The following is an 18436-nucleotide window of genomic DNA, read 5'->3' on the forward strand; positions in this document are numbered from 1 at the left end:
CTTAAAATTTATTTAAAATAAAAAATATATATAATTTTTGTTTGTATTTTTATTTATATTTTACATACTCCAGAAACCCGGCTCTAGAGACCAAACATAGAAGTTTTTAAGCCATTTTATGCCTCCAGTAAGCAGGGTGGTGGTCTTACACCCAAATATGAAATTCGTCTCCCACCTGAAATTAGAATAATAAACAATTCTCAATAAATGCATTCTTAAAATAACCTTAATATTAGCATCACTTCCAGAACTACTTTCAGTATTCACAACGCATCGTTTATGTATGCGGTTGGGAAGAAATGTCATCTGATTGGAATAATTTACGTGCAGATTTTATCTCTCTGTGTGTGTGTGTGTGTGTGTGTGTGTGTGTGTGTGTGTGTGTGTGTGTGTGTGTGTGTGTGTGTGTGTGTGTGTGTGTGTGTGTGTGTGTGTGTGTGTCTTACATGTTAAACAGTTGCAATTAGTTTCCGCTTTATCGGGAGTGTGATATTTATTGCATGACCTAGCACATCAGTGGAAATTTCCCTACAGATTTAAAACCAGATTTGGATTGTTATCCTGAAGTAAGTTCGGGATTACGATCGTTAGACAACTCTTGAAATCAGTCATCCAAGACTACTGTTTTTAATTGCGATGAACATAGCTTACATGGCATACTACTACTATTAATTAGATCCTCGTTATTTGCCGTGCCGGTTCGACTCATTCTGGTTTATGTTAAGCGACTCGAGCTGTCAGGATTGGAGAAAAATAAAATGAAAATAAAAGTAAAAAAAAAAAAAAAATATATATATATATATATACACGACACAAAAGTCAGTAATATATATATATATATATATATATATATATATATATATATATTTTTTTTTTTTTTTTCAATAATATATTTAATATTTGAACACGCTGCAGTATATCTGACTCTTGTCCCTAGTTATGCAGTCAATGACTACAAAATTATAGTTGCTATGCGGGTCGCTTGCAGACCTAGAAAGATAAATATTGTAGAAAAGATGGCCAATGCTTAAAGGCGAACCGAAGGCATTAGGGTAGTGGGTCGTATCTGGGACACGAGGACGACATTTTTCCTTTAGGCTCAGTGACCAACTTTGCATAATACCAGGATAAGCCGTGTGTTATTTGTGCCCATTTGTAGAAGATTAGTTTCGGAGTGAAGAGAATAATGGTGAATTTAGGGTTTAAAATATATTTCGAAGTAATGTTATTCTATAAATACAGTTCATATTAAATACGACACAAAAGTCAATAAACAGCATTTCTTTCGGAACGTTTATTACGTGACACCTCGAAGTAGTCCATGGATTCATCTAGGGAATATACTTCACCCCACAGAATCCACCGTCTAAAGTACTTAATCTTCCATCTGCACACAATGCCATCTACCATCCACTATCAGCACTTTTGTCCATAAATTGCGTATGTGCTCCGGCCGATTTTCCTGTATGCGGGATGGAAAACCCAAGCTTCTTGGAGAAAGAAAAATATCAAATCCTGTTACCTCCCTTTGAGTTCGGCTAACCCAGTAAAAATTCCTCTCGCCACGCGAGAATCGACTCAGTCTTATTTAGTCGAAGTAAATAAGACTGAGAATTTTGGTTATGCGTATAATATTGTATAGGTTTCTTCAAAACAAAAACTTTATTTATTACATTCCCATTAAGCAAGAATAAATCTGTGCTTAATGGGAATGTAATAAATAAAGTTTTTGTATTCCCATCGATGTTCTCATAAGTTGAGCAAGTACACATCAACGCTCTGTGAAAAAATAATATAAATAAATAAATATGAATAAAATAAATTGGTCATGAATTATTTCCCGAACATGTTAGTCAGTTGCCCACCGCTTCCAGTTTAATAATAATAATAAATCCTATAATTTCTCTCCTCATTTTCATACGCGTATGCTTGAAAACATCTTAATAGTACACTACCATTGAGATCGCAGAGGTCAGTGGATTTAAAACTGTGCAACTTCCTCGTATGTGTCAAGAGATCCCATGTATGAAAACCACTATCTGCTACGAGACGTAGAATTAAAGAAGTAGGACTATGAATCACCATCGACACGACCCAAAAATAATATATCAAAATTTGATGTGTAGCTCGTGAATACATATTCATGGATCTGTTTATTTATATAGAATGTATTATTGTTATTTTTTTCTCCAGTAATTACAATGATTTGGTTTACGAAAGTATAAAATCATTTCTTTTTGAATAACCTCGTGTCGCATTATATTATTATTATATTTGAATAATAAAAAAAAAATTAAAAAAAAAAATATATATATAACGCGTATCATTCATTCAGCTACATATTTTTATTTTTTATTTTTAATTTAAACTGCGTTTGCATGTTTTGAGCGTACACCTTTAATTTATTTTTAACTTATCTTTTTAACCAATTGAAGTTGATCTTTTACCCTTTGTGTTTCACTCGCAAGCAACATTTGCTATTGTTAAAATAACCAATAGCAAATGTAATTTGGTATTGGTTATTTTACTACTTGAAATGTATCCTAGAGAATTCTGTTTCGCAAACAGGTTCTGAAACTGGCCTTTCTCCGCTGACGTTCTTTGGAGTGACGTCATGAAAGGGCAGACACTCAGTAGGAGTAACATCATGTCGACACTTATATATTATAAAATCCATATATATATATATATATGGATTTTACTAATATATAATAAGAGGTCTTTTTTTGACTGCCTCTCCCATATCGCGTATCATATTTAAAGATATACAAATACACGATATTTTGCTTTAAAATTTCCAGATAAATATAATTTTGTTTCTGTGGTTTAATGATTATAAATAATAATATGTACACTATCATATCTTGAAATCACTGTTCCCATTTTATCTTATGTTCCTTTTAACACGTTAGGCTCAATGGCCTGTTTCATTCAGTATAACTTGACATATATAAATCTAGTTTATGGCAAGACACACACACACACACACACACACACACACACACACACACACACACACACACACACACACACACACACACACACACACACACAAAATCACAGGAAAGGTTGCAAATGCTGTTTGTTTATGTGTTGAAAAAAAAATTAAAGAAAAATAATTCTGTTGAAGTGTTTCTTGAATAGCTTAATGTGGTATCTGAGGAAGACAAGAATGAAGGGAGGTTATTCCGAAGAAAAGAGGTAGATGTAATGAAAGAAGATAAAGAGAAGTTGATTCATTAGTCTGAAGTAGGACAGTAAATGGATAGTGATCAACAGTAGTCTTGGAAGAAAGTAGAGGAATAATTGTAGCCATTTCACCAGTACCTTGTCCATGAAAATACCCATACAAGAAATGATACAAAATTGAATGTAATGAAATTTGGTATTCTGGGTGTTTACTAAAATTTGTCGAGAACTCTCACTTTTAAACGAAGCAGTTTATTAAGCGAATGGGTAATAAAGCAGAATTGTTTATCAAACAAAATCCCTGGTATGTCTCATTGAAACTGTTACTTTTCCTCTGTTTGTAATTGTTATTTGTATCTGTTTACCTCCTACCACGATGTGAAATATTACTGAACAATCAATAACTTGCGATAGATACGGATTCTAAAGATGCAATTCATGTAATCCAAGTTTTCATGATAATTATTTCAATATATTTCTAGCAAAAATAATTTAATAGTATCTTTTTGCTATTTATTGTCTGATATTTTAAAATATTTTAAATTAAAAGTTTGACTTTTATTTATGCTACGCAATTTCCCCCCCCCCCCGCCCCCCATTGAAAATTGAAACTATACAAGAATAAACGATACTATAAAAGTGAGACTATGTTCTAAGTGAGGAAAAAAAAAAAAAAACACGAAAGTTTTGGTAAATAACGCCATATATTCGACATAAGCACATTTATACTTTAAAATATGTTGTATTTAAATTTTCCCTTTGAAGAAAAAGGGCCTCCATAGTTTAGTGGGTTCGAATCCATCTTGTACGCGAAAAACCTTTATTAGGGCTTTTCAGTTGAAGTTGAGTTAGCCGGTCTCATACCGTGCGAATTGAGTTTTGTGGTACGTGTCCGTATGGACCTCACGACTCTTGTATCATCATACATTAACTAACTAGTTTGGAATAAGAAAGGTAAAAAAAGGTACCAAAAAAAAAAAATTGCATTTGAGATAGCAATATCATAACAAATGTAGAATGACCTAAAGTGCTATTTCGTCATCAGCAGATACTACATTCATTCAAAAGAGATCTCAGAACTCTCTTTTTACTAAACTAGAATATATCTTTTGTAAACTCTGGTATGAATTCATGCATTGCCATTTCACCATCATTAAAAAGCCAGCTAAAAAAAAAAAGCTAGCCAACTATACGAATAATGAAGAAATCCCATTTAAAGGCAACAAAAGCATCAAGGACAAATCCACAGGAGGGCTATATTGAAATGGAAATTATTCAAGATAATGCGAGTGACGCATAAATGAACCCCTTGAATAGAGGAGACGCTGAACAATTTAGACTTGTTGGTATGAGTAATGCCAAACTTTCTATGAATATAAACTATGAACATTCTTGACACAGTTGTTTAACAGATAAGGCTGTGTTGTTTGTAAAACTCGTTTGTCTTGTGCGAGGACCTTGTTAAATGTCGTTAAATCTTGACCAGTTGATCAAGCTCGTAATCGACCTAATTAATGAATATAAATTAATTATCTTTGTTAGGAGAAAATAGTATGATTACCTGTTAAATGATGAATAACAAAGCTTGGCGAAACATTTTTTCCTTGTGTGTGCGCGCGCGCGCGTGTGCATTACTAGAGGTAAAAAAATAGCCGATGTCGTTGCAGTGGCACAGGGCTTTTCGTTCCGGAAACTCAGGTTTTACATGCTTTATACAGACAATTCGACCAGGGAACATACGCACTTTACAGACAAAATACTATTAGTTGGCGGTAGATGGCATTGTATGTAGATGATGGATAATGACGTGGCGTAGATGGTAAGTAGTGTAGACGGTGGGTTATGTGGAATGCCCGCCTTCGATGATATAATAGTAATAATAATAATAACATGCATCTACTAACTAACAGTTCTAATAAATTAATTAAAGTTTTGACTGCAGCATAGTAGTGGGTTTGATTTTAGATGTGGAGCACATCTACATGACTTACTACTAATGTAAAATGATATTCTACTTTACAGAAGTGCTCTGGTGACATTTCATGTTATGCTAATAATACACTTCGTCTGTATTCTTGTTTAAAAGTAAATGTATACTATCTGTTTACTTGTGAGCAAAAATATTGATTCCTCTCAGCCACATACAAAAGAATAGTCGTCTGAATCAGTTAGTCTTGAATGAAGAATATTTGAAACATCGAAGACATCGTATAGCAAACTTGGACAGATGAAGTATTATTTTTGAGAGTCAGCACGGATTTGTTAAGAAGCACATATTTGTTTCAGTAATGTATTTTATAATAAAGTAATAAGAGTAGTTATTTTATTATAAATTTAATAAAGAAAGAAATTAGTTATACTATATTTTTTTCTAGATTTTGTAAAAATCTTTGATAAGTTGTCACATGAAAAGTTGCAATGGTCTGTTGTAAAACAGCGCTTTTCAACTTTTCAATTAACTGTCTAATAGAGATTAAAGAATTGTGTATGGGGAGCAGTATAAGGGAGAAGAAAGGTTACAAGTTGGGTTCTATAGGGTTCAGTAATGGGACTTTTACTCTCCCTTCATCATTTGTGTCAATCATTGGCGCACCCAGGAAGGGGGAACAAGAACCCCTGCCCCCTCGAAAAAAAAAAAGAAAAAGGAGAAAACACTAGAAAAATTTCCCCAAATCTTTTTTCTCTGCTACTTATGAATTAGCGGTCACATAAGGTGGGGATACCCTATAGCTCTCGGGAATCACGGCCCGCTGTAAACTCAGCCGGGCCAGAGGAGATCACGGGTATCATGTATTGGCGATCATTGCAGATGCTCAGTCATACCTCGTATGCAATGCATAGTGTATTCTCAAATCGTCTACTCAATTCGCCCCCCAAGGTTAAATCTTGAGTGCTCGGCCTCCTCCAAGATTAAATCCTCAGTGCGCCACTGGTGTCAATGATTGTCATTGAGCAACAGGGAGATATTCAGTTGTTTGCAGATGAGAAGGTTAGTAATAGTGCTGACGTTATGGCTCTTCAGAGGATTTGAATAAGCTGGGTTTCATTTTATTCAAATCCTCCTGAAGAGCGAATTCAACTCTTCCTGGAGAGCGAATGAGTGGGGACAACAATTTAACTGAGGATAAGGTTTTCAACTCTTGGAATAACTTTCCAAACGGCCAGGATGTCTATAGACGTCCAGCTAAATCTGGATATGATTCAGCCCACCTGTTGAAAGGACAGAGATAAGAAGTGCAATTTGACCGTCATGTCAATTAGAAGGTGTGATAAACCCCCAAACTGAAGAGAACGGTTAATCGGATTATCTCAAGTTCGTAGCTGCTTCTCAGTTGCCATATAACAAGAAACACACTTCCTTGTTCTATGCTGGCTAACTGGATCTTAGTTATATAGGGTAGACTAAAAATAGAGATATTATTTATATTTTTGTTTTCTCTTTTTATTGTAGAATCCAATATTAACAGATGGCAGGTTGCATATTCAAGCGGTGGAAATATACTTGAGGAAGTGAAGGAAGCGGAGAGGTAATGGTAGATAGAAATTCAAGGGTCGTATTGCAAAGGGTAAAGACAACTCAGAGGATTGTTAAATAATACCGAGGACGTTGATCAGCAGAAATAAGGGAGTGGTGATTCCATTGTATACTGTCCTGGTCGGAACGTATATGAATTACTGTGTTCAGATCTATTCACTAGGATTTGAAGTGGATAAAGAAACTTTAGAAAGGCACAGAGGCATTAAATTAATTCACGACTGCGGAATGTTGTGTATGAGGATAGATTGCAGGTATGTAATTTGCAGAGTTTGGTGGATAGAAGGGATGATAAAATTGTGATATTTAAGCTGTTAAAAGGCATGTACCAGATTGATACGGGAGAGAATTTTCAAATGATAGAATAATGGGAGATAAAAAAACAGAGAGAGGGAGAATTTTTTATTTTTATTTTTTATGTAGCTATGTAGAATGAATTGCCCGAGAGGATGGTGAGAGTTTAAGGAGAAGTTACGAAAGACGTTGTATGGAGCCAATCTCCAGTTATGAGTCATAATTTCATGGTGATCCTGACTAATAATAATGTTGGGCTTCTGTAGCTCAGTCAGTATTGACGATGTCCTTTGGCTGGAAAGACCTGGGTTCGATTCTGTCTGGACGCGAATAACCTTAAGACCTTTTCAGTTAAAGGTAACTTAGCCAGTCTCATACGGATGAAAAGGGGTTTTCCTCTCGGAATTTACTTGATTGTGAAGAAGGAAGATGTGATAGGATAATTTTGCCACTGCTGTGACGCCCTATGAATCATGAAATATACTGGAGGAAGTGTAGAGCCATGTCAGAACCTTGTCTTATCTTTGAAATAGTGAAGATCGTTTTTCATGAAATAATTTTATATCGCTATGACGCGAAGTATATATATGTTTAATCCTGATTTATTACTTCATTTTATATCTTTCTTGAATTCATTTTGCTATTAATTCAAGGAGGAAAACAGACTCTACTTTCAGAGAGGGTACTGTGTTTTCGGTGTTTACTTTCTTAGTACAAGTGAGGACTAGTTTAATTAGTTCAGCGCTAATAGTATTATTATATAGTTTTAAGTTATATTAACTGTTCTCAAACCCCAGATTCAATTTTAACATTCTTACAAACATATATGCTTATCCACTGCACTAGTGTACTATAGGTTGACCATCCTCTCGTGGATGGGTTCCCAATTAAAAAAATAAAATAAAAACCTTAAATTGCGCCTCATTCCTTCCCCTCTCTCTTTACCTTTCAACAATTCTATGTAGGCAGAGGCGTAGCTAGGGAGGAGCTGAGGGGACGATTCCCTCCCCCCGGGCGACACTTTGAACCTTCTTGAACTTTTGCAGTTAATTCTAAAATACAGTCTCCAGAACTCATTCCCAAATATTATAATATTACTGCGAATTTTCCTCACAATTGCTAAGTATTGCTAGTTGTGAGAGGAATTTTTTTCTAAATAAAATTGATTAAAAATTACCTACATTATTATGAAATAGACTTCGCCAATGTCATCGACGATTTTGCTAACAGAAAAGCAAGAAAAATAACATTTTAGAATGTTGAAATTAAAGTTTTAATTCAAAACTAAACATAGTGTTTTAATTTATTTCCCTGTACGTCGTTTTGACTTTTTGTAGTATTTTTGGTGTTTATTGAGAAGGGCGGCAAATGCTCAGGCAAATGCCTAGAAACTCGGAATCAAGGATCAATTTCAAGGATCTAGGAGCATTCTGAATGGTTTTCGATTTGTAACCAGTAGGGCAGTGGTATCCTAATTCAGAATCGCGCCCCCGAATCCCCCAAAACATTCAAGCGAGTTAGATAACTAATAAAAATGAACAAGCAGCCAAGAAAACGTAATGGACACATTTTTTTTTAAATTAAAAACGAAACTTTCTTTGTTTATTATTTAATATAATAATAATAATAATAATAAATAAAATTGGAAGAAATGGAGCAATTGTATTTGCATTTATCTTCTTTAAAATTATATTATAAAATGTATAGGAGTTGCTTTAATGCTGAGTAAGTACTTAGACTAAGAGGTTCATTAGGGTGATATACATATACTAAATAAATAAATAACTCCATTTCGGGAGAAAGCCTGACTTCCTGGAAAGTAGGATAGCGTCGAGAATTTCATGAATTCTGTACACAAGCTCATATGAATAACTGTATTGCGCTTCATTAAAAATCAGTATACGAGACGTATCGGGGAAAAAAAAAAACTTTAAATATGTTTTTTTAGCTTTTGTTTTGTTGTTGTCTGCAATTTGAGATTCGCTCAAGATAGCCATTTAATTTTTGTTTGTTTTAGAGAAAATAAAAACCAAAAAGAAATCTCTCGCTTACAGTAGTAAGATATATTTGACAGTTTTTGAGATATTTTAATTCAAAGTGAATTAAAATATCTGATTATGATTAGTGATTAGACTTCCTATGATTAGTGTGCACCGCTAATCATAGGAAGCTGTCAGTAACTCGTCATTCTGGGAAATGGCGATTACGACATGCGCTAGTCAACTGCAACAGAAATTACTGGAATAGAATAACTTTTACCTATATCTCTTCTATGCTTTTTGCTTCGTTTATTATTATTGGTTATTACGAGTCTGCAATTAAACTTTTTTTTAAATAAATATTTTAATTTGAAATTTATGGTTTGGTTTTAATCTATTAGTAGCCGCTAGGAGTCTACAAAGTGAACTGTTTTTCTACAGTACAGTACAGTACAGTACAGTACTTTAAATTGTTGTAATTATCTGAAAATAACATGTTTATATATTTTTAAAAATGTCCGTGCTCTGAAGGTTTAGTGAGCTTTATTCAACTGTTAGAACAAATAAAAGTTCAGCTAGTTGCGTGAATGCTTACGTTATGGGAAAAAATACAGATTCCCTGAATTTCTTCATAAAGCAAGCTTCTTCTTGCATACAATTAATGAACAATGCACAGGCTGAAAAACGGAAAACTCTTTTTTCTTCTCGCTTCGAGTTGACCAATGAAATTATTCAGGAGTAGTGAGCAGGCAAATTTCCATGGCATTTACTCTGTGAGGTCGACAGCGTGTATTGTAATAGAAGCAAATAGTTTTTCAGAATGATAGTTGTGCAATTCAAAAACATCCGCTCACGACCTCCCGATAACTCGTGTTCTACGCTGACTAACACACGCAGAGATGTACTGCGCCTATGTTGTTGCGTTTACGTCATGATGAAATAAAATTCAAGGACTTGTGTTGTATTTACAGCTGCGTGTACATTAAGACAAAGCGGTAAGTTGACTTTGACTTACGTTAAAGTAAACTCTCTCTACACATATGCGTGTGTGTCACTTTCTAAGAAGCTAGGGATGGCATGCTTTTGTGTGTGTGTGTGTGATTTAATGGCAATATATCCGATTTTGATATCAGGATTCTTTTATGTAATTTCATATTAAACCATGTGTTTTTGATACTCCGAAGTATAACTCGTAGCTATAATAATAATAATAGGGAAAAATCTGTTTCTAAACCATATGAAAAGACAGATTTTACCGGTATTCTATCGCTAGTAAGTAGCCTGATCTTGGAATTTTTTTTTTTTTTTTTTTTTGCTTATTATATAGGCACCTGTCATACCTCTCCTTAAACATTCACTGAAGACGTACCCGTAATGTCCATTCATAGCTTACGTTTCTTTCTGACCACACAATTACTGAGCTTCCAGGGATAACCCCCCGAATTTTTCTACCTCCAGCTATCATAAGATGCAAACTTTTTCCCCTGTCTTTACTGTAAGAACGCCTTACTACCTTGTTCATTTCTGTCTTCTCTCCTCTCTTCCTTGTTATATTTCTCGAACTTTGAAGACCACACCCCTTCAGTCTTCTTCACATGCAAAGTTCCACAAGCCAGATATAATTTTGGTTATCCGGTGCCGAGTCTTTTCGATTGTTTCCTCATCTCCATGGAACTCAGATGATTATATTTGAGTTCCATGTGGATTACCGTGCTCAGATATGATCATGGTAGGTCCACGTGTGGGCTTATCAAGTCCTTGTAAAGTGGAAGAATAACTTCCTTATTCTTGCAAGCTAATGCTGTTTTCAACATTGTAGTTACACAACTCTATCAGTGTTACCTCTAAACTTTGACGCACTGCCAATGTCCACCCTATGTCTTCTCTGGCTTCATCACCCACTTGCAGCACATTTCCATTAATATAGTACTCAGTTTACAATGTCTTCAGCCCAAAATGCATAAAATTGCACTTAGCAACATTAAGCTGACTCTCATTAATAGAATCAGTCTGTTCAAATCAGCCTGCAAAATAAATGTGTTCAGAATAGCTCAGCACATACTGGGATATAATAATTTCGGTTCTTAGTACTGTTTAACTGCTTTGCGAAGAATCTAACATTACTTATTCTTAGAAGCAGTAAAAAAAATATAAAAAAGCAACACCGGTCTTTTTTTATTTTCTCATTCAGATGATATTTGAGGTCGACTACATGTAGATTTTCACCGAGAAATATTTGCAGGAGTGGGGATTATAATTTTTTGGATATTCTGTGCATGTTTTCATATTGTATTGAATATATATATATTGTTAATTTAAAAATTAATTTTGTTATTTTAGCGCACTCATGCCACGTGTAGATCAGTCTCGTGTGGATATTCAATGAAAATCAGTTTACAGATATTTGCAATTTCACAATATCATGCACAAATGTCAACTATCTATCTGTGAATCACGCGCTTTGATGCAATTATATCACAGACAATAATGTGAATGCAGATTACATTTACATTTCATAACACACTTGTTCGTCTTATACATTTTTAGCGCTCTCTTCCACAGTTTAAGTTTAAATGAATTATGTGGCACTAGTAAAGACGAAAGAGCCTCCGTAGCTCAGTCGGTATAGACCAGTCCTGCACAACATACGGCCCGCAATGCTATTTATTTTGGCCCGTCTGCCTGATTGAATTATTTATTCATACGGGGAAATATGAAATTAGACGATTTTTTCCTATGCAGTCTTAGTAAAAATTAAATTTTTACTAAGACTGCATGTTTACGTTCATGCGATTAATGTCACAATCATGTTTCTTTCAACTTGACAATAAATTGCATTTGGAGTTATTCCCACTGTCGTAATTAATAACAAATTACTACAATCGCTTCGAGGTTTTGTTAGCGCTAGTGTCGCTACGGGGAAATTCAAAGTTACATCTCCGTGATAACGACTTGATGTCTACGAACGAGAACGAATCGTATTACACAAAGTTGGCAGTGCCTTGACTGGCTTTGACAGTGTAGTGGTTGGTTGTAGCTGGATCAATACATTACATAACTGTTATCATAATCTGCATTATTGTGAGTTTTTCATCATTAGTTTTTTGTAATTAATATTGCCAATCGCGACACGATGAGCTTAAGTAAAAAGCGTACAATAGATTCGGAACATCGAGCATTTAACCCTGAGTGGACAAACAAATATTTTTTTACGTTGTTTAAGGACAAAATAGTGTGTATGTGTGTGTGTGTGCGCATGCATTGTTTGCCGGGAATCTATCGCTGTGTCGAAAGAGTACAATCTGAGACGTCATTTTGAATCGGCAAGTTGGATGCAAGTGAAAAGCAAATAAAAGCAGTAAAGTTATTGAAAGTCCTTAGCGGTGAGCAACAAGCCCTTAAAAAAGTGACATCTGCAAAAGAAGTTGCCACAAAAGTAAGCTTATAAATATCGCAAGAAATAGTTTGTGCTGGCAAATCATTTACTGAGGGAGAGTTGATAAAAAAAAGTGTGTGATGATTGCCGTTTCCGAACTGTGTCCTGATAAGAAAAATAATTTTGAAAATATTAGTTTGTCCCGTATGACTGTTCAGCGCAGGGTGGCTGATATTTCCGAGGATCTTAAAGATAACCTGCAAAAATTGGCTAGTGAATTTGTCTATTATTCGTTTGCTATGGATGAAAGTACTGACGTGAAAGATACTGCACAGCTTTTAATATATGTAAGAGGAGTTAATAAGAATTTTGAGGTGACAGAGGAGCTTGCTGGTTTGTGTTCAATGAAAGGAAGACAACATGAAAGGAGATCGCAGAAAACGTAAAGATGTGTGTAACCGAAAAACTACCCTTAAATTTCGAGAATTTAGTAGCAGTTTGCACTGAAGGTGCCCCATCTATGTGTGGAAAAAATGTTGGTGCTGTAACATTTATTGAGCAGTATGCAGATAAACCATTGACAAAATTTCACTGCCTAATTCATCAGCAGGTGTTATGTTCAAAGGTTTTGCAGTTCGATCATGTGATTAAAGCAGTATTTGGTCTGATCAACTATATTCGAGCTCGGGGTTTGAAACACAGAATGTTTCAGGCGTTTCTAGAAGAAAATGATGCCGAGTACGGGGATCTACCATACCACACTGATGTATGTTGGTTGAGCCCCGGTAAAGTTTTGTCACGCTTTGTCGCTCTAAAAAATGAACTAGTTGAATTTTTTGAATTTCAAGAATAATGGATGAAGAATGGAATCGAGATTTATTTTTCTTGTGTGACATTTTGGGTCACTTGAATGACCTTAACTTACAGCTTCAAGGAAAAAATAAGTTTGTTTTTCAGTTAATGTCTCTTATAAAGGCATTCGAAATGAAATTAAGTTTGTTTGAAAATCAACTTGCTAAGGGGAATATGTCACATTTCTTAACTTGTCGACAGAATATTCCATCAGAATATCATTCAGTGGTGAGTTGAAAATATAAGAAGCACATATCACTTCTAAGTGAGGAATTTCAGAAAAGAATACCATTGAATGATGAAGACGAAGTCCGCATTAAAGTGATTGAGGATCCATTTTCTGTCGAAGCAGGAAATCTATCTGTCGAACTCCAAATGGAAGTTATTGATCTCCAGTGTTCTGAAAACTATCGGTTCAAGCATAGGGAGAGTACTTTGCAAGAGTTTTATTCTATTCTGGATCAGGATAAATTTAAAAGTTTGTTGGATACTGCCTACCAGGTATTTTGTACGTTTAGGAGCACATATACTTGTGAACAAACATTTTTGGTCATGAACTTGAACAAAACCAAACAGCGTTCATCTTTAAGTGATATCAATTTAGAGGCCACTTCAAACACGACACCAAACTTTGATAAAATAGTGGAAACAAAGAAATGCGATGTGTCACATTGTGACATTCTGAATATTACAATGTGATATTCAGTCACTGATATTTCACTGAGAATAAGTGTGATATTCTCAGTGAAATTATTAGTAAACTTTCTGTTTATGTTTAAGTGGTTTTTATTGAGAAATTTTGCAGCTATATCTGTTTGTAAATAATTTTGTTTATAATTTTAATTGTAACTCTCTAAACAATTTAAATATGCATATTAATTAGTATTTACTGGATGAAGAATTACTAACAAATTTACTTAAGTTTAGCTGCAGTGGACTAGTCTAAGATTCAAGGTCCGAAGTGATCTTGCCCTTGGTCAGGTGGTCCAAGTTGGGTTTGGCCCTCAAAGACAATCAAGTTGTGCAGGCCTGGTATAGACGAAGCCCTTTGGTCGGAAAGACCTGGGTTCGATTCCCATCTATGACGTGCGGAACTTTTATCTGGTTTCTTTCGACTAAAGGTGGGTTAGCCGGTCTCATACGGCGGTAGAGGGTTTTTCCACCAGGAAACTCGGGATTTTAGTCCCTCAGAACAGGCAAACCGGCCTCTTGAACATACACAGATTACAGCCATGAATACTTACGACAATATGTGGAAGAGATAGGGTCCTCACCACATGTCATTACTCCCGTAGTTAACCATGAGTCACATGATGGTAGTCAACTTCCTAGGTAGGAGACGGCACGTGAATGCAAGTAAAGACAACATTGATACTATTTAGAAAACAGGTTTTTAGACCGGATGTTATCCGGTCTAAAAATAAGAATAAGATAAGATAAGAATAAAGTGCCATGAAGTATTTACGATCTCTTTACTACAGATTGCTATAGCTGCTGAATGCCTATTAATAATTCTGGCAGCAACTCAACAAGGTTTTTTATCGCTGCTTTTTTTTTGTTGTTGTTGTTTGATTTTTTAAGCGGAATGAATTTGTCCTACGTCCAAAATACATACTAGTTATAGACAGTAATAAGCTGAATAAATGAAAAAATGGGATGAAATGAAAAAAAAAAGTTAGTGTTGTTTTCTGTGGCAATGGATAGGGTCCTTTTCCGTTAATACTGTAATGGTGCCAGAAGAATGACTACAGCAATTGCTTGAGCTAAATAAATAAATAAATAACTCCAAACATAATTTTGAAAGGTCCAAAAGCAGGCAACTTACCTTTTCAGATGGCATTTGCAATTTCTGGTCATTATCTAAGGTCATTACTCTGAACTTTGGCCCATCTATGTTCCTATCTCTCTTTTTCTCACCTGCAAACTAAAACTGATCTCTGATTTTTTCTCTCCCACCACCTTATGCAGAAGCATTGTTCATCTGGACAAACTACCTCCTCATATTGACAAATAACGAAATGATCGCAAACATCATAAGAATAAAATAAATAAAAAATAAAAATTGCAATTCGTTACCACAGCAGTTGAATCCACACTTTTTTTTTTTTTTTGGCTTATGTAGTGGACATTATTTTGTTTTGATCCTAATGATCTAAACAAAATCAAAATAATGATCCTAAACATCTCCTGATAGCAGGTTCGTACAATTCAGATTGAACCTGTTCAGAGTCGAATTTCCGATTGCCTAATTGTTTTTGTTAAATATCATGATACCTGCAACGGATTTACGCATTCAGAGAAGACTCTTGTTTGGTATTTCGCTGAAAGACATTGGAATAAGCTTGACATCTAGATGCGATAAAGCATCACCCATTTCAGAAGATGCTGCTGCTTGCTCAATAATTGCAATTCCAAACTAACACCCATATTATGTTATCAGTACATCCGTATTCTTCTGGAAGTTGGCTAATATCCAGTCTGTTCCTAAAAAAGAGAGAGAAAAGTTTTTCATCGAACTGTCTTCCTGCTGCTCCGATCTTGATCTTCTCTAAAATGTGGACATGGACATCATTATTCAATTTCTTCACTACCTGGAATCCCATCAGCTAATTAATGTTAGCTGGTGAGTTACTATTGTTTAGCTGGTAACATAATTCCTTATCTATGTTACTTATCTTTGGATATGCTCTCTCTCTCTCTCTCTCTCTCTGTCGACATTTCCTAGGCATTTGATTGTGTCTGACATGTAGGAATTAGCCAATTTCATTCTCAACGGGGATTTCAAAATGTGAAGTCTTCGTTTTAATTAATAATAAATGCAGCTATATTTCAGTGCGTTAGAGTCCCCAAAATAACGCTCTGTCCTTACTGCTCTAAATATTAAAGATATCATCAACCACACACACACAATCATATTTCATTTCCCATTTAATAGTGTCTAGTTTCTCTCTCCTTCCAAATCAGGTATTTATTATTTAATATTATTTTCAAAAAAAAATCCCATCAACGAAAGTATTAGTATACCATGAATGGCCAGGCCGATGGTGTTAGATAATCCAGGATCCAACAAGCATGGTGGTGATCTTACAGCGATGAAAACTATCCGGCACCTAATACGAATAAAAGGCAATTATTGATTCACTAGCGATTTTACAATATAGTTGTAAAATCGTGATATTGAGAAGGAAGATATCATTTCACTTCTCTCCCTTACAGACTCCGTGACATTTTATACAGGGGGTAGGGGTACAAGTCTCTTGGAAAAATATGGAGCATCCACAATTGGTATTAGGGAAAGACCTTGGGTTCCAATCTTCAGTTGAAAAGAAGGAAATAAAAATAACAACTTTGCTTGCGTAAAAAGTAAGATCGCAAAATGTCACTGCCGCTACCTTATACTATACTCTTAAGGTCTGGTCTTTGGGAGAATCCTTAAAAGGAGCAGGATTTAAGGAGGATCCCTTACATCTGTGTTGGTGTGTAATGAAGGTAGGTATTTAATTCGGCTCGCTCTTACATGCAATATTACTACCACATTTAACATTTAGAATATTCTTGCAACAATTATCCCCCCTCCCCCAACTTGGTGAATCTGAACTTCCAAGTTCGGATTAACCTCCCTTTAATATTATGCGTGAGATCGCATAATATTAATGTGTTGAAGCACCTTTCTGTAACAAAGTTCGGCCGAACAGGTTTAGTAGAGTTTGTTTTGGTCACCAGACTACGTTCCGTGCAAATATTTGAAGAATAGCTTATAATTAGTATAGTCCCTTTTTTTTTTTTTTTTTCTTCAGTTGAATATGGTTGTGCAACATTTCATTGATACGCTGCATGCACTAACTGGAAAGTTGATTATTCATTCATGTCACAGTATGACGCAACGTAATTGATCATGAGAATGCGGCGTGAATGATCGTTCTATGCGTTTAGTGACTACTTTACCTGCTATCATTTATTTCTGTTCAGTGTGTGTGTGTGTGTGTGTGTGTGTGTATATATATATATACACTTCTGTTGGGAAATCTAAGTCGATCAAGAGTGGCAATGGCATTAACTCAGTTTTTGAGGGAAAACGGAAACTCCCAGAGAAAACAACCTCACATAACAACAGTTGAGCCATATGCCGGCCAATATCACTGTGGCAACAACTGAACATTATAATGTGCTAGTAGGTGGTTTATTTATTTATTTTTTTAGAAAATTGATTTCCTTGTGATGTGACATTTTAGATTATTCCCTGTCACCTTTACCTGTCACAGTGTCAAACTTTGTTGACGTTCCATTCGACTATATCATCTAAGGATGCTCTTTGTTAAAAAAAAAAAAAAAAAAAAAAAGAATATAATAGGAATAAAAAAATATGCTGAATCTAACAGAGATGATATCTGTCATATTTCATCTTAAATTGAATTAATGTCTGTGCACGTAAGAACTCACTGGCAATGCATTCCATTCGCCAACTACTTTCCGTGAAAAAAAGTAATGCCTCACTCTCTTATGCACCCCACCTTTATACAACTTCCAAAAATGACTTCTTGTCCCTATTTATCGACATATAAAATTAAATTTATAATCGCATTTTTAATTACAAATCATAAACTGTATCGCTCAGCTGTGTTTTATTCATCGTTTTCGGATTTCCCATCCGAAACTGCATACATTTTGATGCAGAAGATTCTTATTACTTAAATTCAGAATTCAGTTTTGATCCAGATTAGAGTTTTATCTATCAAATTTTGCATACGTGCAATAATCGTGATTAACATTACAACGTTTTTTTTTTTTTTTTAACAGAGTTTAGCCCGGAAGTACTTCATACACAGTCCCTTTCTTATGTTGTTCCCACTCACGAAAAGTTATTTGCAAACCTATAGTACATTTTATACGGTGAGTCGGCTAAAGATTTTTTTTTTGCATAATTCCGAATCTCTGCTCAAGTGACCGAACAGGTTACTTTTTCAAGCCACTTCAGACCTCCAATAAGCGAGGAAGTAGTAACATAAGCGGACGATGAAGTTCATCTCCCACCTAAAGATAATCGCAAACATTTATGTCCAAGGCCGGATTCGAACACCCAGCCTATTGGCTGGAGAGCCAGAACGCTAACAACTCGGTCAACTAGGCCGGCCATTTTCTAAAACTTACTAATTTTTATGAATCTGATCTGTGATATTTATTATTATTATGATTATTAAGAGAGACCTCAGG

At 35.1% G+C, this 18436-nt stretch overlaps 1 pseudogene across 3 annotated transcripts in view; it reads left to right on the top strand.

The window, feature by feature from the left end:
* The window catches only part of LOC150095017 (lysophosphatidylserine lipase ABHD12 pseudogene), a 91077-nt pseudogene that overhangs the window by 18705 nt on the left and 53936 nt on the right, over window positions 1-18436 (top strand). Inside the window, exon 1 of one of the 3 annotated variants that reach the window (XR_016550150.1) lies at window positions 9936-9992. The exons of the other annotated variants lie outside the window; for them this stretch is intronic. The product of XR_016550150.1 is annotated as a lysophosphatidylserine lipase ABHD12 pseudogene, transcript variant X3 (transcript). Of the gene's footprint in view, window positions 1-9935; window positions 9993-18436 lie in introns of those variants that run through there. 3 annotated transcript variants of the gene reach the window in all.

Source organism: Typopeltis vanoorti, chromosome 21 (genome assembly GCF_054136105.1).
Source record: "Typopeltis vanoorti isolate ZY-2024b chromosome 21, IOZ_Tvanoo_1.0, whole genome shotgun sequence".
NCBI lineage: Eukaryota > Metazoa > Arthropoda > Arachnida > Uropygi > Thelyphonidae > Typopeltis > Typopeltis vanoorti.